Here is a 27,744-nt window from a genome sequence, read left to right on the forward strand (position 1 = left end):
TGAGTGTGGCGAAAGAACAAGGAGGACCAGGGTCCCAGAACTGATGTGTGACAGCTATGATAAGTCGGAGAGAAGAGGGACCAGTGGCAGAGATGGAGAGGTTGTGGCCAGTGAGGTGGGAGGAAGACCAAGAGACTGAGGTGGCCTGGAAGCCAAGTGAAGCGTGTGTGTTTGGGGAGAGAGTGGTCACTGCTCATTATGGGAGTGGTCACTATCTCATACAGTGAGAACTCAGAACTGCCCTAGATTTAGCAGCAGCGAGGTCACTGGTGACTCGACAAGAGCAGTTGTCATGAATTGTCAGGGAAAAAAGCCTGATTGGAATGAGTTTGAGAGAAGGGAGAGATTAACAGCAGCTCCTTTGAGTTTTGTGCAAAGGCAAGAAAGAATTAGATGGAATCTGGGGGAGTTTTTTTTAAAGGTGGGAAAATAGCACATGTTTGTGTAATGATGGGAATGATCGAGTAGAGATGTCAAAATGGATGACGCTGCTGGAGTGGTGTCTTTTGAGTATTAAGGGGTTCACTTCATAGAGTGTGATTTTAACACACGTCCACAAATATTTTGACACAGCCCCCTTTAAAAAGGGGGGTCTAACTTTTTCCTTCCCCTGAATCTGGGCTGGACTTCATGCCTCGTTTTAGCAAAGAATGATGGTGTGTGACCTGTGAGATTAGATCATAAAGACATTGTAGGTTCCCTTTTGCTCTTCCTTGGGTCATTCTCTCTGGGGAAAACCAGCTGCCATGCTGTGAGGACTCTTAAGCAGAGTCCCACGTGAGAGGCCTATGTGATGAGGAACTGAGGTCTCCAACCAACACCCTTGTGATGGAGCCATCTTGGAAGCAGGTCCTCCAGAACCAGCCCAGCCTCAAATGTCTGCAGTCTGAGCTGACACCTTGAGTACATTCTCACGGAAGGCTCTGAGCTAGAGCTACCCAGCCAAGTGACTCCTTATTCCTGACCCACAGAAACTATGAGATCATAAATGTTTATTGTTGTAAGCCACTAAGTTTTAGAGGTAATTAGTTATGCAGCAAGACATGGCAAACACGGACGGGAAGCTTGGACAGTTCATTCATAGCAATAGGCAGGAAGACAGAGTCCCTGAGCACAGAGGCTGTGGCAGGTGAACAGGTGTACAGTCAGGAAGTTGTGGAGCTTCTCAGATTGCTCCCATTGTCTCAGGGACACAGGAAGCAGGCTCAACGACCATGCGAGTGAGCAGACTCAACGGCCGAGAGTAAGGATGGGACAGGAGGTGCTGAAGGCTTGAGGGGAAAGAAGTTGAGAAATCGTTGTCTTAGGCCAGGATGTGGGCAGAGAAAATGGACTAGGGAAGTGAAGTAGGGGTGTAGGCCATATGAAGGACACAGAGGGAGTACTGCACGCAGTCATCAAATAAAACAAGGCCAGTCCGTGTGGGTGCGTGCTCTGCTCCAGCCAGATTCACCTGCATGCATATGGAGAGCTGGACTGAACCCATGGAGCGGTTTTGCCAAGTGAGCGCCATGATGCAAAATGGGCATGGTGTGTGCAAGGGAGTGATTATAAAAGGCCAGTTGCTTTCTTAAAAAATTGTTTCAGCCTTCTGCTTTTGGTCAGATGGGATGGATATAATTCGGCCGCTATGCTCCTACCAAGCACTTTTGGGCCCGGGGTCTTAACTCATAAAAGTCACTGAGTGGCAATGCCACTGAAAGAAAAGTTTAGTGTTACTCCCAGCTCCCTGAGGACCAAGAGGCACGGCTCAGCACGCAGGGCCAAAGAGGAGCACCAGCTCCGGTCAGGGAGCAGAAGCAGGAGTGGGGGTGAGCCTCAGCCAGAAGCCGTTTCTGGGTATCTGAGGCAGACGCAAGGCAAGGCCTGGCCGGGTACACAGTTTAGGATCGGCTAGTTTGACTAATTTCAGCGAGGTCTGACCTAGAGAGGTGGTCTCCAGCTGGCTGGCACCCTGGCCTGGGATGAGGAAGGTGGGGGACTATCCTCTCCTGGGTGCACAAGCACGATAGGACAGAGAAGACTCTGGACTGGTCAGTTTGCATTTTGAAGGCATGCTCCCTCCCCGTCCTTCGCTGTCTCTAAGCATTGGTCAGCCCAGGGAGGGGCAGTCTCTTCCTAATCAGAAAGGATTTTTTTTAAAAATATCAAAACATCAAAAACATGATTCATACACAAGTTCAACTAAAATGCCTAGACATTATATGTAAAAACAATATACAAAGACTCTAAAGGTGGAGAGGAAAGCCGATTGGTAAAGGACCTCAGGATGCAAGAAATGACCTTGTGGTGAGTTTCCTGGGTCTTCCTTTTGCCTCATTTATTCCAGAATTGGAGCTGCCATCTGGAAATGCCAACAGGAGCAGATAAAAACGTCCCAATCAACCCCGCTCTCTCTAGTAAAAGGAGCAGGAAAAGGGCAGACAGTCTAGCAAGACTAAAACTTTTGGACATCAGCTACTTTACTCAAGCCAAACACCATAGGAACAAAACGTGACTCCACCCCACCCACACGAGCAAAGGCCAAGTGGGAGCCTCAGCTTCCACCCTCACACTCCCACCTGGGTGCCCAGAGGAACCACCGTGCAGCCTGTCCGAGACCAAAGGACTTATCCTTCCCTGTCCTCTTCCTTGTCGCTCTTTTCGAAGTTTTGTACTGGCTAATGGCATGCCCATCTATCCTGTTGCCCAAGGTCGACATCTGGGAACATTCTTTGTTCCTCTTTTTATCTCACTGTCTGTATCTTATCTGTGTCCTAGCCCTTGAAATTGTGCCCCCTTATCGCGCCTCACATCACCCTCGCCCCTCCTCCAGTGCTCCTCAGGGTTGCTATGCTGTACCGTGAGAGCCCGGTTTCAAAGCCTCAAGAATCTCACCTAGATTGTTTAGTCATCGAACTAACAGCTTTGTAACTGGCCTTCTACCTCTATACATCCCCTGTTCAGCTATACTACAATTAAATAATTCTTCAAAATGCAAATTTGTCCTCTTCTATTTCATTGCTTAAAATTATTTCAAAGGTGCCATGTCGTAGAATATGGTAGAAACCCCTCAGCATGCACATGCTAAGGCTCATTATCAATCCCAATTATCTTGATCTCTATACCTTGCTTCAAAACCAGTACATCCTCAATATCAACCTTATTAGCATCCTTAGTTGTTTCAATATCTTTTTTTTTTTTAATGATACTCTCTTCTCAGATACCAAGGTAGAAATGAGCGTGCTTCTCTGAAGCACATCAGTATAAGTCAGGTTTTGCTGCAGGGACAGCTCCAAATTAGAGTAACAAGCACTCATCTCTTACATGAGTGTTGAGAGATGGGCTTCCTCTCCGCTCTAGGCTGTCGGCTGACTATGGGTTTGCTCCACAGGATTCTTCATCCAGGACCCAGGCTGAAGGAGCAACAGTTCCCTGGGACATGCTTTTCCTGGGACAGATATCAGAAGTGTACGTAAGAGCTCTAGCTGAAACATAAGTTTCATTTAAAGCCCTGCTCACTTATAACATACATCATGCCTACTCACATTTCATTGACTAAAGCAAGTTGTATGTCAAACCCAATGTCAGAGATGTAGGAAGGAAGGTTTATCCCTTCTAGAGAGGGACGGAATAAATACCTGGGGAAAATCATACAATTTACTCCACTACCCAACTCCTGGTACATATTTTCAATATAGCCTGAAGAGTCCTTTGTTTGTTTAGCTATCTTCTTTCTCTAGGCTTTAAGCTTCTAAGGATAAGATCTGATTTGTTTTTTTTATACCTTGCCAGGACTTAGGACAGTTGCCGAATGGGTAAATGAACTCATGATTGATCCACAAACTCAAGATGGAAAATGCAGAAAGAAGATTGAGTTTGTTGGAAGATAATGAGTTCAGTACCAACTTCATAGGCTAAATATGTTCTAAGAACTGTCCTGGTAATGGAAATGTCATTTTTAATGCAGTTACGAAGAGCTAATGTGTTCTGAATTCTACACTACCAACTTAGAATCACTCTTTTGGAAAAGAGTTAATAAGCTTAAAACAGTCTAAAATTTTTTAAAATTGATTTTACTTTTTAGAGAAGTTTTAGGTTCGCAGCCAAATTGAGTGGATGGTCCAAAGATTTCCCATATACTCCCTACACCCACCCATGCATAGCCTCCCCCATTATTAACATTTCCCACCAGAGTGGTATATTGGTTACAAATGATGAACCCACACGGACACATCATTGCCACCCAAAGTCCATAGTTTACATTAAGGGTTCACACTGGGTGTTGCATATTCTATGGGTTTGGATAAATGTATAATAATTTGTATCCACCATTATAGTATCATAAAAAATAGTTTCACCATCTCAATAATGCTCTATGCTCTACTTATTCACCCTCACCCCTAACACCTACTGATCTTTTTAATGTCTCCATGATTTTACCTTTCTCAGATGTCATATAGTATATGGTCTTTTCAGATTGGCTTCTTTCACTTAATAATATGCATTTAAGTTTCCTTCATGTCTTTTCTTGGCTTGATAGTCCATGTCTTTTTAATGCTAACTAATATTTCATTGTCTGAATGTGTCAAGACATTTAATGAAGGACATCTTGGTTCTTTCCAGGTTTTGGCAATTATGAATAAAACTGCTATTTTCATCTATAGGTTTATGTGTGGACATAAGTTTTCAACTCCATTGGGTAAATTCTGATGAGTGTGATTGCTGAATCGCATGGTGAGAGGATGTTTAGTTTTGTAAACTGTCTTTCAAAGTGGGTATACCATTCTGCACTCCCACCAGCAATAGATGAGAGTTCCTATTCCACCACCTTTGGTGTCAGCATTTGGTATTTTCAGTATTCCTGATTTGGGCCATTCTAACAGCTATATTAGTGGCACCTCTCTGTCATCTTAATTTGCGATTCCCCGATGACATACACCTATTTGTCTTCTGTGTATCTTCTTTGCTGAAGTGTCTGTTAAGCTCTTTGGTCCATTTTTAATTGGGTTATTTTCATATTGTTGAATTGCCTATAATTTTTTGACTGACTACCTTGGTCTTAAATGTTCTCAAATCTTAAATATAAACACCAATAGTTTTATAGTTGGTTTTCTTACTTCTAGAAGCTTTCATTAAGAAAGATTGACTACAGAATTGTAAAATACGGATAGTCACAGAACTTAAAAACAGAAAAAGAGAATGGAAAAAATAGATGAGAACAGAGCTTTTGAGACTCCAGAGAGTCCCTAAACCTCTGAAAAGGCAAGATTTTGAGTGTCTACACATGTGCAGTTGTCTAAAGAGGCTACAGTTTTGCATTAGAGTCCTACAGGGGTTTGTGAATCGCAAAAGCTTAAATAAACACTTTGTTGCCAAGAGCAGATAGAAGGATCATCATTTGTATTTGGTATTCCCAAACGATCGCATTAACAATCATTCGTTGAACATTTATTTTGCGGTTGGTACTGTGCTCAGCACTTTTATAGATATTCCCACTTAATTTTTCAAACAACTCATTAATATCTTTAATTTTTAAATGTGGAGACTCAAATTTAGAGAAGTATTAGAGTCCCATGACCTGTGCCCCGTCAGTGGCAGAGAGAGATGGCCAAAGCTGCCCTCTGAACCACGATACATTTCCGGCAGTCCTCAGCATAATTTTACTTCACCCCTCTCTGTCTTTCTTAATCATTTTGGTTAAAAGATAGCTTTTAAATTTAGCTCCCTGCAGTCACAGACTGGACAGCTCTCGGATTTCTGGCAGAGCAGTCCAGTTTGCATGTCATAAATATAACCGAAGATACAACGAGACGCTTAGCTACATTTTCATTATTGTGCAATCTTACTAATGGACTGGCCTCAGATTCCGAATGGAAAAGTTGTGGTGCCTCACTTAATTGGCAGGCACTTTCCAAGTCCTGCTCAACCACTGAATTCTGCTCATTAGGTTAATGAAAAGCAAATTTGCAGCATCCCTTCTAATGTAAAGCCTTCTAGTAGCAGCAATAAATTGTATGTAATTTATTTATCAGGTCTCATTTAAGTAGTTGCAAACTTCCAGAAATGGTCCTGCATATCATGGGAATTTGCTTGCTGAGGATAACACTGAAAACTCTATCCTCTTTCCAGAGGTCCGTTTTCAGAGAAACATTTAAATGAGGACATTAAATGGATTGTACCGAATACGGTGAGGGATAGGTCACACAGTGTGTGCCCTGGAACGGGTGGGGTCTACCACTGGCCAGAACTTAACAATAAATCAGTGGTAGGCACTTCCACGGGAGAGTTCAGCTCTCCGCTCACCTTTCTTCTCTGAGTGTGCATATTTGGCATTTACATTTGCAAAGTGCCTTTGTCCTCCAAATGTCACAGTGGACACAGGCACATTTTATGAGTGCTAGTTCAGAAGTGGAGAGAGCGACTAGCTGCAGAGGGGAAGTGGCTGACACAGTCCTGGGACACCTCTGAGCAGCGACTGTGGTCATCTGCTCCTCCAGCATGCCTCTCTTTTTTTTTCTTTTTTTTTCTGAAGCCGGAAACGGGGAGAGACAGTCAGACAGACTCCCGCATGCGCCCGACCGGGATCCACCCGGCACGCCCACCAGGGGCGACGCTCTGCCCACCAGGGGGCGATGCTCTGCCCCTCCGGGGCATTGCTCTGCCGTGACCAGAGCCACTCTAGCGCCTGGGGCAGAGGCCGAGGAGCCATTCCAAGCGCCCGGGCCATCTTTGCTCCAATGGAGCCTTGGCTGTGGGAGGGGAAGAGAGAGACAGAGAGGAAGGGGGGTGGGGGTGGAGAAGCAAATGGGCGCTTCTCCTGTGTGCCCTGGCTGGGAATCGAACCCGGGACTTCCGCACGCCAGGCCGACGCTCTACCACTGCAGCATGCCTCTCTTTCTACATCTCTTTTACATGTTGCCTCCCTTCTTTTTCCTTTTTGTTTTTGTTTTTGATTTTTGCCTTCTCTGCTTCCCAGTAATATCTCACAAATAGGACCTGTATTATAGGAAGCGGCGCAGAGCATCGTGCATAAGGGAAGGCGCTCCAGGGTCAAACAGACCCAGCCCAGCGGAAATGACCTTGGGCAATACACGTAACTGTCAGATGGGGTTAATAAAACATCCCTTACAGAACTGGTCCGAGGGCTTTAATTTAGTTAGACCCTTTGAGTGTAATGTCTGTTATAATTTTTGTTATCGTCCTCAGAAACAATATGATAGAAGGCAAAATAAAATGAAAGGGCTACCTGTATGGCACGGACCCTGGTTTGTGAGGTTTTTTTATTAAAGGAGAGATGACTGAGGTTTGGAGCAACCTGGAGTGTCGCCAGGGGCCTAGGGACGCTTAACCTGGCTGCGAAGGATGACAGGATTTGGCTAAGCAGATAGGAAAGAGAAGGAACTGTGTAACTGTGGTGGTTTAAACATATCTGCCGCCCTGGCCGGTTGGCTCAGCGGTAGAGCATCGGCCTGGCGTGCAGGGGACCCGGATTCGATTCCCGGCCAGGGCACATAGGAGAAGCGCCCATCTGCTTCTCCACCCCCCCCCCTCCTTCCTCTCTGTCTCTCTCTTCCCCTCCCGCAGCCAAGGCTCCATTGGAGCAAAGATGGCCCGGGCGCTGGGGATGGCTCCTTGGCCTCTGCCCCAGGCGCTAGAGTGGCTCTGGTCACTGCAGAGCGACGCCCCGGAGGGACAGAGCATTGCCCCCTGGTGGGCAGAGCGTCGCCCCTGGTGGGCGTGCCGGGTGGATCCCGGTCAGGCACATGCGGGAGTCTGTCTGACTGTCTCTCCCCGTTTCCAGCTTCAGAAAAATACAAAAAAATAAAAAAATAAAAAAATAAAAAAAATAAACATATCTGCCAATTCTTGGACACGTCTTCCATGAAAGAAAAGTCTAATTCCTCTCTCCTTGAATGTGGACTGGATTTGTCACTTGCTTCTAGTGACTAGAACTTGGTGAAAGTGAGACTGCATGATTTCTCTGAGTCAGAAAAGTGACACAGTGTGTCCGTTGCTCTAGTATTCTCTCTCTCTCTCTCTCTCTTTACCTACCTACCTACTTACCTGCCTTTCACCTTCAGAGTCCTGAGCTACCTCGTAAGAAGTCAGGCTACGCTGTGAAGCCACAGGGACCCGGTGAGGAGACCACAGAGAGAAACGCACTCAAGGGGCCTCAGCTAGCCTGGCGTGCCCAGCTCTGACATAGACGCGTGAGCGAGCCTGCAGACAGATCCAGTCCCAGCCACCATCTGACAGCGATTGTGGGAGAGGCCCTGAGCCACAACTGCCTAGCTGAGCCCAGTCCACCACTAGGACCCTGCAACAGTAATAATAAAATGTTGTTATGTTAAGCTAAATTTGAGAGCAATTTGTTACCCATAGTAACTGGAACAATAACCAAAGGCATTAGAGCACTTACCAACCAAATCAAATTTACAAATGAAATAACAAAACTACAACACCAGTCACTTTCAGCTCAGATAGGTCAAATTTATTTTGCTGGATGCTGTTTTGCAGCAGCCAAATTGATGCTTACAGGTATTGAAAGGTGAGTGCTCAGTGTCATCTTTCGTGTAGCAGACTGACACGTGTGTCATGAGGTGACTCCGTGTTCCCACTGCACTGCTCCATCCCAACCACAGGAAACCTTCACTTGACACAGTGCAGGGCAGAAGCCAGCCTTCACATGCGGTCATATTATCACTGTGTTCTGGTCCTGCACCTGTTCTTTACATGTCAGCCTACAGCAATTATAGACGCTCTCCTCGATGCTAATGTGACCCTCAGTGCAGACTCGAATCCAGAACTGACATTAAGAGTCAGCACTCAGTCATAAGGAATCGTCCAGAGAACCCAGAATTTTAAAAATCTTTACTTCTTTTTAGCCTGACCAGGTGGTGGCACAGTGCAGTGGTCAGAGCGTCGGCCCGGGATGCTGAGGACCCAGGTTCAAAACCCCAAGGTCGCCAGCTTGAGTACGGGCTCACCAGCTTGAGCACGGAGTGACTGGCTTGAATGTGGGATCACAGACATGACCTCCATGGTTGCTGGCTTGAGTCCAAGGTTGCTGGCTTAAAGAAGGGGTCACGGGCTCAGCTGGAGCCCCCCCCAATCAAGGCACATATCAGAAAGCAATCAATAAACAACTAAAGTGCCACAATGAAGAACTGATGCTTCTCATCTCTCTCCCTTCCTGTCTGTCCCTTTCACTTTCTTTCTCTCTTGCTTAAAAAAAAAAAATCTTTACTTCTTTTTAGATTAACATGAAAATGAAAATACAACATTTAAAAACTTGTAGGGGATTATCGACCACAGAGAAGGGATTAGACCAGGGGTCCCCAAACTATGGCCCACGGGCCACATGAGGCCCCCTGAGGCCATCTATCCGGCCCCTGCCGCACTTCCGGAAGGGGCACCTCTTTCATTGGTGGTCAGTGAGAGGAGCATAGTTCCCATTGAAATACTGGTCAGTTTGTTGATTTAAATTTACTTGGTCTTTATTTTAAATATTGTATTTGTTCCCGTTTTGGTTTTTTTTTTTTACTTTAAAATAAGATATGTGCAGTGTGCATAGGGATTTATTCATAGGTTTTTTTTATAGTCCGGCCCTCCAACGGTCTGAGGGACAGTGAACTGGCCCCCTGTGTAAAAAGTTTGGGGACCCCTGGATTAGACAGCTTGTTTGGACTGGAATACGTGCACAGAGATGGACCCTCCCCCAGGAAGTTCTAGGTGAAAAGTGGATCTGGAGAGGAGTTGAGTTCGGAACGTCCTGAAAGTCAGCATCTAGAGTCCTCACGATTAACTCGTAGTTCTTACTGAGTAGCAGAGAGGCATAACGATATAACCTTGGTCCAGCCATTCCTGTCCCAGCACCTCTGAGCCTTCATCTATCAAACGATAGCTGATTCTATTCTATTCATATGTGATAATGATATGTGTATTCTATTCATGTTACACATATTAACTATTCACAGACTAGAATGAATTTATACTCTTTAGAGCAGTGTTTTTTAACTGCTGGCCACCAGAAATTTTGTGCCAGTCCACGAAAGAGTGAACCATTCTGATGTTTTAGGAAGATTATAGACCCAGTGATCTTAGTCAGATTCGCTTATGCTCAAATTCTGCCTTAGCGGTCCCCAAAATAATTCTCCAATTGTCACTGGTCCCCAAGTGAAGAAACATACCTTCGCCTTGTAAGTTGACACAAAAACGAACCATCACAAAAAGAGAGGTAAAGCTTATATATTTCACTCAAAATGGTAAAAGGACTCTGTCTGATGTTAAGAGTGCGCTACAGAGTTAGATCATACATAGGAGAGAACACTTAAACTATTTTAAAAAGACAGACTGTTGTTTCTTTTTTATTGCACAACTATGTTGTACTGGCATTAATAGAAATTTTAAAAATGAATCAAAGCCCAGTGTTCCACAGCTACCAAATATCAACTTTTTATTTTCCACATTTCTTGCTACTTCTTATTCATATACGTTCATACATTTACAAGGCATCGTGCTTGACCAGATGGTGGCGCAGTGGATAGAGCGTCAGACTGGGATGCAGAGGACCCAGGTTCGAGACCCTGAGGTTGCCAGCTTGAGCGCAGGTTCACCTGGTTTGAGCAAAAGCTCACCAGCTTGGACCCAAGGTCGCTGGCTCAAGCAAGGGGTTACTTGGTCTGCTAAAGGCCCGTGGTCAAGGCAATATGAGAAAGCAATCAATGAACAACTAAGGTCTCGCAACGAAAAACTGATGATTGATGCTTCTCATCTCTCTCCATTCCTGTCTGTCTGTCCCTATCTATCCCTCTCTCTGATTCTCTCTGTCCTTGTAAAAAAAAAAAAATCTGTGTCTTACAAGGCATCGTATAGATGCATTGTTGTATTTTGCTTTTTTCACATAAACAATAGCAATTTTCATGTTAATTCTGTACTGTTTATAATTATAATTTTATAATAGTCCATCCAGTCGATGGACCACAATGTACTTAAACTCTGTATTGCCTGAAGCATGTCTGTCTGTGTAACATGCTCCCTCCACCCTCCCTCCTTCCCTTCCTGCATGGAAGAGAAAAAGAAAGCAGATTAAAAAGCACCAGGAATGGAATTATTGGGGCAAAGAGAATGAATATTTCTATTTCTTTTGAAATATTCATTGAGTTTTCCTTGAAAAAACGGGGTGCTACTATGTATTTTAGAAAAGACAAACTTCGGAGTCTAATGGAAAACCATCCGTGCAGAGAGACCAGACCTAGTCATTAGACCCCTCATTGAGATTCTCCGTCTCTGACACTCGGTTCTCCTTCGTCTTGGCAGCAGGGAAGAAAGCCAGAGCCGCTTTCTGAACCCACTCTGAAGAGCCTTTTGAGGACTAATCCCTGGAATATGGGTTTGTTGACTGAGTTAAGCGAACAGGTGACTGAATTAGCCCTGACATAGGTAGGACTTAAAGTACCACCTTAGCTCCTCAGTGATGTCAGACGACCTTGATTTGAGAAAATCTTCAGTCCCAGTCAAGCGAGGTTAAGCTAGTGTATTAATTTGCAGGTAGTTTTCTAATGTAGGAATGCCCTGAGGTTTATCTGCCTGCTTGCATTAATCATTGAGGGACAGCTGCTGGAAGCAAAGGGCTGGGACCAGGGACGCCAGGTCACCCCGGAGCAAGTAAACAAGGCCACAGTGCCAGGGGACAAGCTTCAGCTGGGAGTGATACCATCCCGATCCCAAAACTTTTTTTTTTTTTTAACAGTCACATTCTTCAAGATTAGGAACTATAATTGGGGACGCGCAAAGTCTGCAGCTTTGATAGCCCCAAGTCCCTGCACTCTGTCACACAGACCACGGCACTGTCTGAGAATTCAAACGAGATGGTGGTGCAGCGGCAAGTTCCCTTCTGTGCGCCATTTCGGGTACTTACTGAGCTGTTTTGTAAACAGTATCAATATTAACCTTGTCTGATGCGTGCCAAGCCAGCTTAGGTATTACTGAAACAGTAATGACAGTCACTAAAAGCTAGATTTAGCTAAAAGCATTTCAGTTTTGCTATTTGGCTTTTGATGGGCATGTGGAAATGTCTCCCTCGAGGAGGAAGCAAACAGGCACATCCGCTCTCTGCCTTGGCTGACTAAGAGTTCCCCAACACAGAAAAACAGCCCTTCCAACATCAATTGAATCTGACGTTTCTGTGTCCAGGGGGGCAGCGGTGAGGGGACTTTGGGAATTTTGAATCCTGAACCAGAATTGAGTGTCACTATTCTCACGCTATAGCAGAAAGTGTCTGAGATGTGGGTTTAAATGAAATTAGTGTTGATTGTCACCTGCATACGCCTGTTGTTTGTTTAATGTCATCAACCTTATTATTATGCACAGAAATGCTGCCCCTTTGCATTCTTAGTGCTAGCTCCTTATCTGCTATTTCTTGTGTTTATTTCTCCTAAAGTTTCTCCCAAACCACACTGTAGATCTGGGCAGGCACAACCTATCATCTCATCTACAGCACTAGATACAGTATCATGTAGTTACCGCGAAAATTCTGACTCCTCGTTGAATAAGGGGAAAGTGCACAATCTTTGCCAAAGATAAAGGCCAAATGTGGAGCTCCCACAGCTCAGACAGGCTCCAGAAAAAGATGGTAGGGAGACTGCAAAAATCATAGAATGGAAGGGGGCACAGTGTCTCTTCATCTTATGGGTGCGGGAATTGAGAACAGAGAGGTTGGAACTTGTTCAAGATCACACACAGCCAGGGAATGGGATAGTTGGGTCTGGAACACGGGTCTCCCCCTTCCCCTGACTCACATGGAAGGGAGAGGATGGGGCACTTCTGGGGGAAGCAGAGTGGGCTTGCTCTCCTTCTTCCACCAGGGCAGCTGTGCTGAAATCGGTTTTACAGCAGAGGCTTTTAGAAAGAGTTGACAAGCACGGCATATCAGAGCATATGAACGGCTCTGGTCTCAGTCCCCATGTTTTTTGCAGGTTCAGGTAATCCAGCAGAGCTTGTTTACAGAGCGTTTACCAGAGAAGTTTCCAGTTCTTTCAGACAGAACATGCACGCACAAGCCCATGCCCACCCACACACTCCTTTAGAGACTCCAGCAAACCTAACTCTAGAGATCAGCTGTTCCCTGTCACTTAATCCTTTTAATTGCAAAAGGGCCAAAGATCACTGGGTCTGGGACAGTCTGAAATGTAAGAAGTGAACCTTTTCACACCTCCACGCAGGAGCGCTCTCCTAGGTTTTTCACTGTATGACCTCTGCAAAATTCCCTTTTCATATTATATATAGATATGCAAATTTATAGCCATAACCTTTATGTGAATAAAAATCATAACAGCTCTCTGTGTGCTTATGCAGTCTGCAAGAATGATGTCACTGAATCACTGAATTCGCCCAGCAAGCCAGTTATATTCACTCCACTGTACAGGGGGAGTAACTGAGAGGCTGGGTTGCTCGCCTAGGCTCGCCCATAGCATGAGACTTAAACACAGATTGCTCCGATTCCAAAGCTGCGTCTTTAATCACCAAGACCAAAGTACACCCACCTCATAAACAATTTTTATGAATTCATTTTCTATTTGGCTGAGGCATATTAAAATCACTCTATTTTCTTATTAAATCATCTTCAAATAGAAGGCCTTTTGCCCCACCTCTCATTTATCAGAAGAAAACAAGCACAGTGAATTATTTCAGGGACAGCTAGAATTGCCACGAGCCTACCACAGATGGACGCCGCACCCGGAGCAGAGCATCCCGGCCCCCGGTATGAATGGGGGTGCCGCCAGCACCTGCCAGGTTATTTATCCAACATCACGTGCACCGCACTCGGCGCTGCAGCCACAAGGGGAAGCAGACATGGGCTTTCTCGCTTGGTGGAACTCACAGTCTAGTCTTGGGGCAACCAGACTTATAAATGGAAATTTTCAATATGATCTGACAGGTACTCAATTAGCAAAAGCACAAAGCTGGTTTTGAGCACAGAGATGAGTCAATGACTCAGGAAAAGGTGGCCAGAGAAGCCTACCTCCAGGTCATGCACCAAGTCTGGACGGGAGAGGCGGAGCTAGCCAGACTAAGAGGATGGCTCGGAAGCAGGTGGCGAACGGTACTGCAGACAGAAGAAACAGCGCAAAGGGCAGAGCACAGAATAACGTCGGCGTGCCAGGGAACTATAACCAGCCGTATCCTAGAATGCAAAACGTGAGGGAGGAGGAAGGCTGGGGAGCTCCCAGGTGGCCTTACGTGTTTTGCTGAGTCTGGATTTCCTAGTAGACAATGGGAAGACATTTAGGAGTCTTACATTCATGAGTGACATGATCACATTTGCCTTTTAGGTCCATCACCCTGACCGGTGATCAACTGTCTTCTATCACCAGTAACTGCCATACTTGTGACATTCGTTTATATGATGGCTATGAGCAAACCCCCAAAAACATAAACGTAAAAGAAATCCACACCAACACACATAATAATTATATCACTAACAAATAAGGACAAAGAAAAAAATCTTAAAATCAGAGAAAAGTGACACCTTATGTATAGAGGAGAAGAAATTAGAATAACACTGGATTTCCTATCAGAAAGAACAGAGGCCAGAAGAAAGAGGCACAAACGCTGTTTTTCAGATGCGGGAGGAAAAGAACTGCCATCCAGAGCCTCCAATCTAGAGAAAACAGTATTGCTTCATTTGACTTTATCACAATTAAAAGCTTTTGTTCTATGAGAGGCCCTATTGAGAGTATGACAGGACAAGCTACAGAGTGGGGAACTCACTTGTAAAACAATTCTGACAAAGGACCAGGATCGAGACTACATAAATAACTTGAGATTTGAGTTTAAAAAGGATCCTGTTAGGATGTGGGCTGAACACATGGAGAGACATTTCACTGAAGAAGGTATTCAGATGGCAAATAAGCCCATGAAAAGATGTTCAAAATCATTAGCGTTGGGAAACGTCAATTAAAACCACAATGAAATGCCTGTATACACCTATCAACATGTCTAAAATAAAACATAGTGACAACACCCAATATGGGTGGGCTGTAGACAGACTGGGTCACTCATATATTGCAGACACTCTGCAAAGTTTGGGCCTAAAGTGGAGGGGGTGACAGAGAAGTGGGTATGTCTGCAGAAGCCAGCAGGATGCATCCTCGGGGACGGGGAACTGCACTGTATGTTGGCTGTATCAGTATCCAGGTCCTGCTGGGGGTATTGTCCTGTTGTGTTACAAGATGTCGCCATGGGGCGCGATGCAGAAAAATGCATGTGGGCTCTCTCCGTATGGTATCTTATCATTGCAAGTGAGTCTGCAATCATCTCAAAACAAAATTTAACTTAAAAATGAATTTGTCCTTGAAATGCCAGGACTGTGTAACACTTCTTACAACTGCATGGGAATCTGCAATTATCTCAAAATAAAATTTAACTTAAAAATAAGTTTGTCCTTGAAATGCCAGTGAATGGTACTACTTGAAATAGAGTTTCTGTGATTAAAAAAATGTTTGGCAGACACTGAAATAAACAAAACTTATCAGGTTTCTTTACTTGTACTTTCTGTCATAAGTAACAAAGCCTCATGTCAGAAGACTTGTTAATAAGGCTGTTGTGAACATTATGTGAGATGGTCCATGTAAAAGGACAAATAAGAGCTGACATAAATATTAATTTTATTATGATTACTATTTTATTGACTCTTTATCACATTTGTGTTATTACCTTCATTTAAAAAAATGCGGAGGCCCTGGCCAGTTGGCTCAGCGGTAGAGCGTCGGCCTGGTGTGCGGGGAACCCGGGTTCGATTCCCGGCCAGGGCACATAGGAGAAGCGCCCATTTGCTTCTCCACCCCACCCCTTCCTCTCTGTCTCTCTCTTCCCCTCCCGCAGCCAAGGCTCCATTGGAGCAAAGATGGCCCGGGCGCTGGGGATGGCTCCTTGGCCTCTGCCCCAGGTGCTAGAGTGGCTCTGGTCGCGGCAGAGCGACGCCCCGGAGGGGCAGAGCATCGCCCCCTGGTGGGCAGAGCTTCGCCCCTGGTGGGCGTGCCGGGTGGATCCTGGTCGGGCGCATGCGAGATTCTGTCTGACTGTCTCTCCCCGTTTCCAGCTTCAGAAAAATACAAAAAAAAAAACAAAACAAAACAAAACAAAAAAACGGAGACTGAGGCTTAGAGAATTTCAATAATTTGAAAAGACAAAGCTAGCAAGAGGCAGAGCCAGGATTTGACTTCAGATCTTTCAAATATCTGCTATTAATTTTGATGCAACATTCTCTCAAAAAGCATAATTCTTTTTTTTTTTTAAAAAAAAAAGTAAAAATTAGATGGCAAAGGACAAACTAGAAAAGTATTAGTAATTCTATCACTTTCAAAGAATTTCATTCATTACCTTCATAAATCAATAATAGAAAATATACCATATTTCCCCATGTATAAGACACTCTCATGTATAAGATACACCTTAACTTTGGGGCCTGAAATTTGAAAAAAATATATTACATAAAGTTATTGAACACATCATAAAATCCATACAACTCCTCATCACTGTCAAAACTCCCATCCATTAGCTTGTCCTCATCTGTGTCTGATGAAGAATCACTGTCTTCATATATTGCCTCATCCTCAGTTCCATCTATGGCATTTGAAATGCCAACAACCACTGTATAAGACACACCCAGTTTTTAGACCCCAAATTTTTCACAAAAAGGGTGCATCTTATACATGGCAAAATATGGTAATAATGGGCGAATTATCACTACATCAATTCAAGATAGGGCCCAAAGGACATCTCAAAGTGTTCAGACTCAGAGTATAATGGGGAAAAAAAATCCCTTTAACTTTTTTAAACTGCTATTTTCTTTATTTTTTTTTCCCAAGGTACGAAAATCTTACATCCACTCATGTAACAGCTGTGGTGAAATGGGTACTTTCTAATAGTTGTCATTATTTTTAGCATAATTTTAGTAGTAGGGAATTTGCCTTAAAATACATACTGTTTGACCTAGTTTATTAATTTCTAGAAATCAATACAATTAAAAAATTTAAAAATGAAGCAGATACATAAACAAAGATTTACACTCAAGGGTGTTTATCACAGCATATTTATATGAGCAAAAATGTGAGAGGAAGCTTAACAGCTCTCATTAGCGGATGGTTAAAAACTATGGGGCATTCATGAGTGGAGTAATAATCCTGTTCTTAAAACAGGATTATTTTTAAACAGAAAATGCATATATTTTACATGAAAAAAGCAGGAACCACAAGTTTTATAAAATCAAAACATGTGTGTGCATGCGTGTTTGTGTGTGTGTGTTTGAAGAAAATAAATCAGAAGGTCACGCAGGCGTCCTCAAACTATGGCCCGCGGGCCTCATGCAGCCCCCTGAGGCCATTTATCCCGCCCACGCCGCACTTCCGGAAGGGGCACCTCTCTCATTGGTGGTCAGTGAGAGGAGCACTGTATGTGGTGGCCCTCCAACAGTCTGAGGGACAGTGAAGTGGCCCCCTGTGTAAAAAGTTTGGGGACCCCTGATCAAGGGTGTCTCTCTCTGGGTTGAGGCTATTATGAATAATGCTTATCGTCTTTACTATAATTTGCAAAAGGTCCACAATAAAAATTCAGGAAAAAATAGCAATCATCTGCTTCCTTCCTACAGTGCTTTAAATTCCGTGCTGACGTGAACACCGCTGAGTCCGTGTTGCAGTCGAGACCTCACAGCTGGAAGAACCCCTGTGTCAGGGCGCTATCCCTGCAGGGCCGTGTGAGAGAGGTGAGGGCTGGGCAAAGAAAGCAAGACATCTGCAGAAATGCCCTCCGTCCGCGGGACCATTAGTCAGCAGCCCGGATGACATGTGAGAGGACTCCCATTTGGCTCCTCCCCCCAGCTCCTCCCCAGCTCCTTCTGCTCGCTGTTTACCACGGACAGACTCTGCAATTTACACGGGCGCCAGGTGAGATGTGTGCTGAATACCAATGACTGTCAGAAGTGGTTTTTTGCCAATTTGTTGAAAGTGATTGGAAAATAGAATAGTATCTGATGGCCTGTGGACAGTGTTGCCCATACCAAACATCATTTAGATCTTTTAAAGCGCAGGGCTGCTATGCTCTTTAATTTGCTGTGTAGTTAGTAACCCAGGACACTGAGTAACACATTATTTAGTGATTGCTGCCTAAGGGGCATTCTACACCGAACTCGTCTCTAGATCTTTCGGGTTTTTCTGCCAAGTCCGTTCCCCCAGGTTTCACCAGCTCGGTCAAGGTACTACCATTAACCATCTGTTTAACTTCCTGTCTACAGGCTGGTCTTGCTCCTTCACTTTCCTAACACCTCCGACTCCTCCAGGTATCAACTCTGCTCCCAAAATACATTCGGAATCGATCCATTTCTTTCTTCCACATTATAACCCATTAGTCCACGCGAAACCTGGGTTGATCAATTTTTCTTTCTAAACAGGTCTCCCTGCTTCCATCCCACCTTTTATCATCTCTGCCTGGAAACATAAGCGGTGTTTTATCATGTGAACGACTCCTAGAATAACATCCAAACTCCTCACACTGGCTCAGGTTCCCCCTGATCTGACCCTGCCAACCTCTCTGATTTTACCACCTGCCACTCTCACCATGCCACTGCCATAGTCTCCTTAGGGGTCCCCAAGGACGTGGTGCCTGTTCCCACTGTGGGCCTTTGTCCAAGCTCATCCCTCTGTCTAGAAGACCTCTCCCCCAGACCTTTGTTATTCATGACTTAGCTCAGATACCACCTGTGCATTAATTAGCTTCATTAACTTCCAATTTAAAACCACTCTATCACTTCTTATTCTATTTGCTTCATAACAATTACCATTCTTCCATAATGTTTTCTTTATTTGCTTAACGTCTGTCTCAACCAAATATAAGTCCTATGAAGGCGGAGTCTGGTCTGTCTTGCATCCAACACCCCTATTCAAGCCTAGAAGGTGAAATATTTATTGAATGAATAAACATGTATCTAATTATATAAATTATAAATATTCTCTTATTGATTTGAGTAATAAGCACTGTAAATTACACACACACACATAACATTCCGAACATCACTAGACTATTTAGGGATAGAATGTATTAATATCTAAAAGCCAGTGACTGCTTACTTTTAATAAGTGCTCCTGCTGAGTCAGGAGAGGATTCCACCAAGTGCAATGGGGTGAGACAGAGCGGGATTGACGGTGTGGGGCGTGGTCAGGAACAGAGGCAAGCGCAGTGGCAGGGACTAGAAAGACCCCAGAACAAGGAGGGTGACGACCCAGTCTGGCCCGGATGCAAGGCACATCACAGGGTGATGTAGGAATGGAGGAAGACTTCAGGAACAATTGTCTGTGCATTGCAAACTCCGGGCAATTGGACAAATTGCAAGCAGAACTCTGAGGTTGAGGGAGAAACGGCAAGCCAGGGAAAGCCCCAAAGTAGCAGGGATTGGAGCGGAGGGGCAGGTTATTAAAACAGAAACTCAGACTCGAGGAACAAGGAGGGCCTTTGTGCGTAGAGTCTGCGGCACCAGGCGAGTCTGGGTCTGGAGATAAAGGCGCAAACCAGCTTTCTGCCTGGAACCCCCGCCGAGCTGGCTGGCAGCCAGCTGTGTGACTTTGTGTGTGCTTCAGCAATTTTAATACACTCGAGAACATTTAATAGAGCCAAATAAAAAGTATCCCCAGGCAGCAGAACCCCGTGGTCCAGAGAAACGAAACATCACCAGCCCTTTTGTAGTCAGGTTTGTGCTTAAAGGGAAGAGAGGCAGAACGACTTCCCAGAGGTTTCCCATCCAGGGCCACTGGACTCCACGCGCTCAGAACACCACTTTTACATAGAGGCGGCTGTCTATAATCACCCCGAGAGCCAGGTGATAAGGACCCTACTAGAAAAAGCAATCCTCTTACCTGTGGATCGACACGCCAACACGGGCAGCCAGGCCCTGCTGCAGTCGCCCTCTGCGCCATCACTGACCGACCCCAGGGCACCAGGCTGGGCAAGGCTTCCTTTCGGCCCTTCTGTTTGGAGGTCTGCACAGCCCCTGGAGCAGTGTTCTCAGATACAACTGCAGAGTGGGCTCACCTGCAAAACTGTGATAACGACCCAAGCCCAAGTCCTGCACCTGTGGAGTCTGATCTCATTGGCCTGAAGTGCAGGCGGCGTTCCCGGGGTTTTTCAAAGCTCCCAGGTGGGTCTGATGTATAACCAAGACTGAGAACCTTGGCCCTGGAGCCGGACTGACCAAAATGGAGGTGTTGACTGTGTCAGTGTTGCCCATACCAAACAGCATTTAGATCTTTTAAAGTGTGGGGCTGCTACACTTTTTAATTTGCTGTGTAGTTACCCAGGACACTGAGTGTGTAACACATTATTTAGTGATTGCTGCCTAATGAACATATTAGACCTAACTTTTCTCCAGATCTTTTGGTTTCTTCTGCCAAATCCGTTCCCCCTGGTTTCACCATCTCAGTAAAGGTACTACAATTAACCGTCTGTTTAACTTCCAGCCTACAGACTGGGTTAGGAACTCAGCATATACATTTGGGGGAGGAAACAAACATTCAGACCAAGGTACCGTCCCACTCCAACGGCGGCTTACAGTTCTCCGTCGGTATTCTTCTTTCTGTCGGATACTCTCAGTGAAGAAGCTCTTGAAACCCCCTCCTCCCAGATGTCATCATGCCCTAGGCCCAGCCTTCAGAGGTGCCCAATGTTTCCTAATCCCAGCGATGGACAGAACTGGCGTTGTTCCACAGGAGGCTCCGTAACAACCGTGCCAAGGCCTCAGCCAGGCCTACCTGTCCCACGAGCTCAACAGATGTGCTCAAAAGGTCTGGGCCCCATAGAGAAATAGTAGAAGTCTCCAAGGCAAGGTCTTTGCTATGTCTCTATCAAAACATCTTTTCATTTCTCTCCTCTTCATTTTTTCTTTTCTCTCTGTTCTTTTCATTTATCATTATGAACATTTTCATTTAAAGTATACATCCTTCTGAGTTATTTTTTCCTATTAACAGAATTTCAGAATGATCATTAGAAAAACAAAGGCAATAAAAACCCACAAAAAAATATACCAAGCAATTTATTGACTTAAGTTGAACTGATCATTTTCAGCATAATAATAATAAAAAAATCATAGTTGAACAGAAATGAGTAAAATAAAAGTCTTTTTTCCATAGTTTAAAATTTTAGTGGCATAGGACTTCCATCTATTTGTAATGCCCCGCATGGGGCATAGTCAAAGTCTAAAACTCCAACAGCAATTCAACTTAGTACTTACAACAACAACGTGTCAGAATACAGTACTATTGCCAGAGAAATATTCCAAACAGATAAAAGTCAGGCCAAAGACAAAACAGACATGTCAGTGGAACAGACATTGAAAGATTTTAATTCAACAGATCTTTGTTGAGTGAGCAACTCTTTCCAGCTGGTAGGGTTTTGAATTCAATAGCGCATTATAAAAGTCAAGTTAGTCCTGTTATCTTTGCTAGGCTTCTAAATGTTTTTTAAAGTGTTTTTTTTTTCTTTTTTTTAACACCTAGGAAAGAAATGCAGTGCTCTCAGGACATTAGTGGAATACTCGGCCAACTGCAGCAGCATCAGAAAACAGGATTTCTCTCCTGTAAGAGACTTCGGCACTATTTACATGGAAGGAAGGCTCTCAATTGGAACTATTTTTAAAAATAGAATTATTGTATTCTATAATATTATCAATACCAGATTAGCCACATTTGTTACATGTTGTCTGTAAACCCAGGAGTTAGTAGAATCTTGCTCCTGTTCAGTGAAGAACGCCGTTTCACTTTTGTTTGTTTGTATGTTTGTTTATGTAATCCCATCAGAACTCTGTAAGGTAGGTTTCTCGGGGCGGAAGGGATTTGGCAGCATATCGGGGAGCGTGTGTGTGCTCCTGTGAGCATGCTCTGTGGAAGGCGGAAGGCTCATGGGAGCCTGATAAAAGCTGGAAAAGGGGGAAACCAAGACTGACTCACACACACTGAGAATTAATTACTTCTATCCCACACATTCAGTATCAAAGCGAGCCAACCTCACTCACTGTCAGACACTGCAGAGCTGGGGAACAGATGATGGAGATTCCACGGCGAACATCCTTTTCCCGAACATTCCATGCATGGTCAAGTGACATGACTAAACAGTGATTTCCAATACTGAGGCATTTATAGCATCCAGCTGTTGTGGCTCCTCTGATTCTTTCTAGGCTCGGTAGACCTCTGATTTAAAAAAAAAAAATCCCCTTTAACATTTCACAACAAGCAAATGTAACCTGGAGTTCTGCTGAACCATCTCCCTGCCTGGCCCCAAATGCCATCCAGCTAATATGCAGAGATCTTAGAGGACACCCCAGATGTGACTCTGATTATACGGCAACACGCTTCTCAGTAGCAAACGAAAAACCAAAGAGCACTGGAAGGAGAAATGTTTCAGGACCGTGAAATGAACCCAGGAACGCAAATGTGTTATGATTAGAATAAGAATCGCTGCTGAGACGACATTTTAAAAGAGTTTTAATCAACCTCATGTTTCCTCTTTATCCAGGACACTCTTTATCCAAGTGTCTTCTCTTTTTTTTTTTAGTGGAAAATAAAGCTAAACAGCATTTTACCAATTATTCATTTTCTCATGTTAAATAACCAGTTGAGGTTCCAGCTTTTACACAATATTAGGCTGAAACCCATAGCTTCACAATCTTGTGGCCCATCTTTCTTGGCATCTAGGCAAGGAGATGGACAACAGAAACAGCGTGACATTGACATTTTATGTCAACAGTGAGGATGTTTATGAAGATTGGCTACTTTTCCTAGTCACCTCTGAAGTCCTGGCATGTTAGGGGAGGCAAGAACGGGTCCTCTTAACAGGGGTCTCTACAGGATCTCCTAGGTGAGAAAAGTAACAAGATACGGCAGAGCTGCCCTGTGGTCCCAGCACTGAGACTTGTGAAGGAGAAGCAGAGGGAAAAAGACTATCTCTTACTAGTGTGGGCAGGGGGTTTACACTTGGCAACAGAATGGAGATATCAGAACTCAGTCCTGGGAGGTGTAACATTGACTGAGTCACTATGATGTCATTTTTGTCTCATCTCCCTAACTTCAGTGCCTAGCCCAATACCTAGCAAATGGCAGACATTCAATAAATATTTGTTGAGTTAGTTCATATATTCTTTTCATCCAAATTCTAGGGAACTTGCCCCGGTTTAAAGATGCAAAGGATCCTTGAGAAGCAATGAGATAAGTTATCGCTGTTAAACTAGAAGCACTTTCAGAAACAAAGAAAATAGGGCTACAAAATTGGGAGTTGCATTAGTCAGATATGTGAAGCTATGCTGTGGTAACAAACAACCCCTCAAATCTCAGAGACAACATAATGAAAATTTATTTCTAACTTATACAAAGTCGAATGCAGATGTTCTGGTCAGGTCATTTTCCTAGGTGGCTCTTTCCTTCTAGTACTTTTGTCATCTATGCCACCATGGTCCTCTAATCTATCCTTCTCAAACAGCCAACCATGGAGTGAAAAAAGAGCATTGAGAAAGTGCATTCACTTTTACTGGTTCACCATGGAAGTTATATAGCAGTTCAGCAACAAATTTCAATTATTGAGAACTAGTCACCTGGCCCAATAGATAGGAGGGGGCTGAAAAATGTAGTTTAGCTATGTCCCCAGAAAGAGAAAGGGGTTTGGTGAGTATCTAGCCAGTGTTTGCCAGGAGAAACCTGATCAAAGTGCTGATAAAGACAGTAAGTAACAAGACAGAGGTACTGGCTGGAGAAGCCAAGCTCCAGTTATAATGTCGAAGAGATAGCAGTCATGAAGACCAGAGGAGGAGCGATCAAACAACAGCAACAAACCAGGGAGGCAGGTCAAGGTCAGTGCAATCACCCCGAACCAGAGCCGAAGTCCAGGAGAAGTGAACGCTATGAGTTGGAGGGTAAAGGTAATTTCTAGGTCTCCAAGGGGAACCACCTTGAGATATTGTTAGGAGAAAGCTACCTACAGGAGCTGGGGTTTAGGCAGGCCTCCTGTGAGCCCCGGATACCTAGTTCATTCTCAAGAGTTATCCGTTTATTACTTGTCACCTTTGGGCCCCAGGAAGGCAAAATCTACTAGGTGCAAGTCACATGACATTGGACATATACATAAGCATGCTAGTTAACTTTTATCTACTGAGCATCTATTTTCCAGGCACATAATGTAAATAATTCTAATCCTTACAATAGCTCTTCAATATACTAGTTTTCGCTAGTTTAACGAGGACACTACACCTTAGAGCAGTGGTTCTCAACCTGTGGGTCGCGACCCTGGCGGGGGTCGAACGACCAAAACACAGGAGTCGCCTAAAGCCATCGGAAAATTCATATTTATTATACATTTTTAAATAAAATATGTATTTCCAATGGCTTTAGGCGACTCCTGTGTTTTGGTCATTCGACCCCCACCGGGGTCGCGACCCACAGGTTGAGAACTGCTGCCTTAGAGGGATCAACTTGTCACCACCCATCTTATGAGTGATAAAGCTGGGACTTGAATATGGTAAGTCTGACACTAAATTCCAAACTACACCTAAATCTATTGCCGCACAACAAACCACCCTAAAATATCGTGGAGTGGCTTAGGAAGAATGCCTCACTATTTTTCACGGGTCTGTGGGTTGGCTGAACAGTCCCTCCGATGTGAGCTGGGTTTGGCTGGTGTCTCTGGTGCATCTGCGGCCAGCTGGCAGGGTGGCTGGGGGCTGCCCGGTCGGGAATGGCCTCAGCTGGGGTGACCGGGCTCTGCTCCGTGTGTCCTCTCATTCTCCAGCCACCTCGCCTTGGTTCCAAGAGAGAATGGAAGCACGAGGCCTCCTGAAGACTAGGCTTAGAACCGGCGCACCATCCCTCTGCCACGTGGCCAAAGAAAGTCACAGGACCGGCCCAGGTTCAAGAGTGGGGAAATAGGATCTATTTCTTGATGGGAGGAGCTAAAAAGTCACTTTGTAAAGGGCTTGGATGTGAGGAGGGGTAGAGAATTGAGGCTATTTTTGCAACCAACCTACCATATCTACTATCTTAGATATTTTTTCCCCAAAGAAAAAAGTAGATAACATGTTTGCTTACAATGTGGTTTTTTAATTGGTGAATAGCTCAGATCTTCCAAAACGTTATGCTGTCTAGCCCCTCTCTCATCTAAAAAGTGCTGAGACAGACAAAGTGTTAAATAGATAAATATCTTTTTTTCATTTAGGGAGGTAGGGTACAAAAATACCCACTTCCAGGCATCAGATCCATCTGAACAGAAAATAGCCTTGCAATCAAAGATTTTTTTAGGCCCTGGCTGGTTGGCTCAGTGGTAGAGCGTCAGCCTGGTGTGCGGAAGTCCCGGGTTTGACTCCCGGCCAGGGCACACAGGAGAGGCGCCCATCTGCTTCTCCACCCCTCCCCCTCTCCTTCCTCTCTGGCTCTCTCTTCCCCTCCCACAGCCGAGGCTCCATTGGAGCAAAAGATGGCCCGGGCACTGGAGATGGCTCCTTGGCCTCTGCCCCAGGGGCTAGAGTGGCTCTGGTCACGACAGAGCAATGCCCCAGATGGGCAGAGCATCGCCCCCTGGTGGGCGTGCTGGGTGGACCCCAGTCGGGCGCATGTGGGAGTCGGTCTGACTGCCTCCCCGTTTCCAGCTTCAGAAAAATACAAAAAAAAAAAAAAAAGATTTTTAAAAAGAGTAAAATAAAACCGACAATTTGACTTCCTGTATGCCCTGCAAAGGAGGGGGGTGGGAAGCTGTGGAAGTGTGATGAACAGCTGGCTTTTATTTTTAAACACACAATATTGCTATTGCTACCCAGATTTTTTTTTCCTAGAAAAGTGGAAGGAGACGCACTCTGGGAGTCTTACACACAGGAATATCATTCAGGGAGACGCTAATGTGATTGACATGGTCTTTTCAGAATAATCTTTACTTTGCAGCCTATTTGTTTAGTCAACAGGGTGGGAAAAAGAAATATACAATGAATGCTGGAAGGTGAAACATGCTATAGGTACTATGAGGCCCTCAAGAAAGTTTGAAATGCCTGATTCCAGGCTTTATTCACTATTGAAATAGACTTTCTTCCCAGGAGTTCAGTTTTGATGTCACAAACATGAGAACCCGAATCTCATAAAGATCCATTAGTATCTCAGGCCTTTGTGTAGAGGGCATACTCCATCAGGGGTGACCAGAGTGCTGCACCATTACTGTTAGGTCCAAAGTTCTGAGTGAATGAAAACCATAACATAAAGAAAGCCACAGGGAGAGCCAACCAGATGCTTTCTCTTTTCTTATAAGGCCACTTAGCTATACATTTGGAAATGATAAAGTAATGGATGCATAACCAAATTGCTTTGTAGGGTTATGATCAACGTATGGAACCAATTTCTATAAACTCTCACCAAGGATTGCAAAAAAAGAAAGAAAAAGAAGAAGAGAAGGAGGAGGAGGAGGAGGAGGAAGGAAGAAGGAAGAAGGAGAAGAAGAAGAGGAGGAGGAGGAGGAGGAAGAGGAGGAGGACGAGGAGGAAGAAGAAGAAGGAGAAGAAGAAGGGGAGGAGGAGGAAGAGAAGGAGGAGGAGAAGGAAGAGGAGGAGAAGGAGGAGGAGGAGGAGGAGGATTAATTTGTCCACGGAGTCCAGTAAGGCAATAACTAAAACAAGGAGAGTATATGGTGATTATGGTGAACCCCATCTAAAGGGAACCAATTAAAACTTAAACAAAAATTATTGTGCAAGCCAAACAAAGCAAGCCTGTGGGTCAGCTCTGACCTGCACTGTGCTGATGCCTGACTTCTACTCTAGGTCAATGCTAGGTCCATAGAAAACCAGATGCCTCTAATCATAAGTTCTCTTGTACCAAACCAACACAAGGATCAAAGAAGTTTTTATTCTGGCGCCTTTTCTACTCTCCTGTTTAAAAACTTAAATCAGTATCACAGAATGCCAGTCTCGAGAAGCAAGTTTATATGCGGTTGTCAACGCTCAGATTTCATCTTGTGTCTTCTCTAAAACTGTCTGCATATATCAAGAAAGGCAAAAGCAAGTATTGGATGGGGGGGGGGGGGTTGGGGAAAACAATGGTTCTAAATGCCATATTTTCTCTTAAAACATATAGTAAACTTAGACAAAGGGGTTATGTTTGCTTGTGTTATTAGTTTTGAGACTATCTTGTGAAACTTGAACATAACTGAGACCCAATGAGGCTCAGTGTGTGTACAATCTTAATTCAAAGAAAAGCAGAAAAGCGCCAAAAATTAGACATATACCTATATGTCCCCGTGTAAAAAGCCCTAGATGTAAAGAAATCCCTAATTTTCCCCATAAGAAAAATCACTGAAAACATGACCACAGTCACTTTTTGAATCACTTCCCACACGACCCCAGAGTGTCCCCTCTGTATTTCCATCTAAGCTGGCAAATCAGTGCTTTCTGATTCTACATACGATGCTATCACTGGAAATGTTACCTCGAGGTGCAAGCATTCATTTGTGTAATGTTCGGCCTCGTGTCTTTATTTTTATTGATTTTGATGTTTGACCTACACAACAGAAACATGTACTATTTCGCTTCTTAAAGACATATGAAGATCTCTTTAAAGATTTATAAAAATCTGTAAGAGATGTTCTATAGACAACATCACCAATTTCCATTGTGAGCTGCTACCCTCCAAACAACAGCTAAATTTGTATTCCATAGTTTTGCTTTTTTTCTTTTTCTTAGATTCTACCTGGTGAATTTTG

Source organism: Saccopteryx leptura, chromosome 12, assembly GCF_036850995.1.
Source record: "Saccopteryx leptura isolate mSacLep1 chromosome 12, mSacLep1_pri_phased_curated, whole genome shotgun sequence".
Classification (NCBI taxonomy): Eukaryota; Metazoa; Chordata; class Mammalia; order Chiroptera; family Emballonuridae; genus Saccopteryx; species Saccopteryx leptura.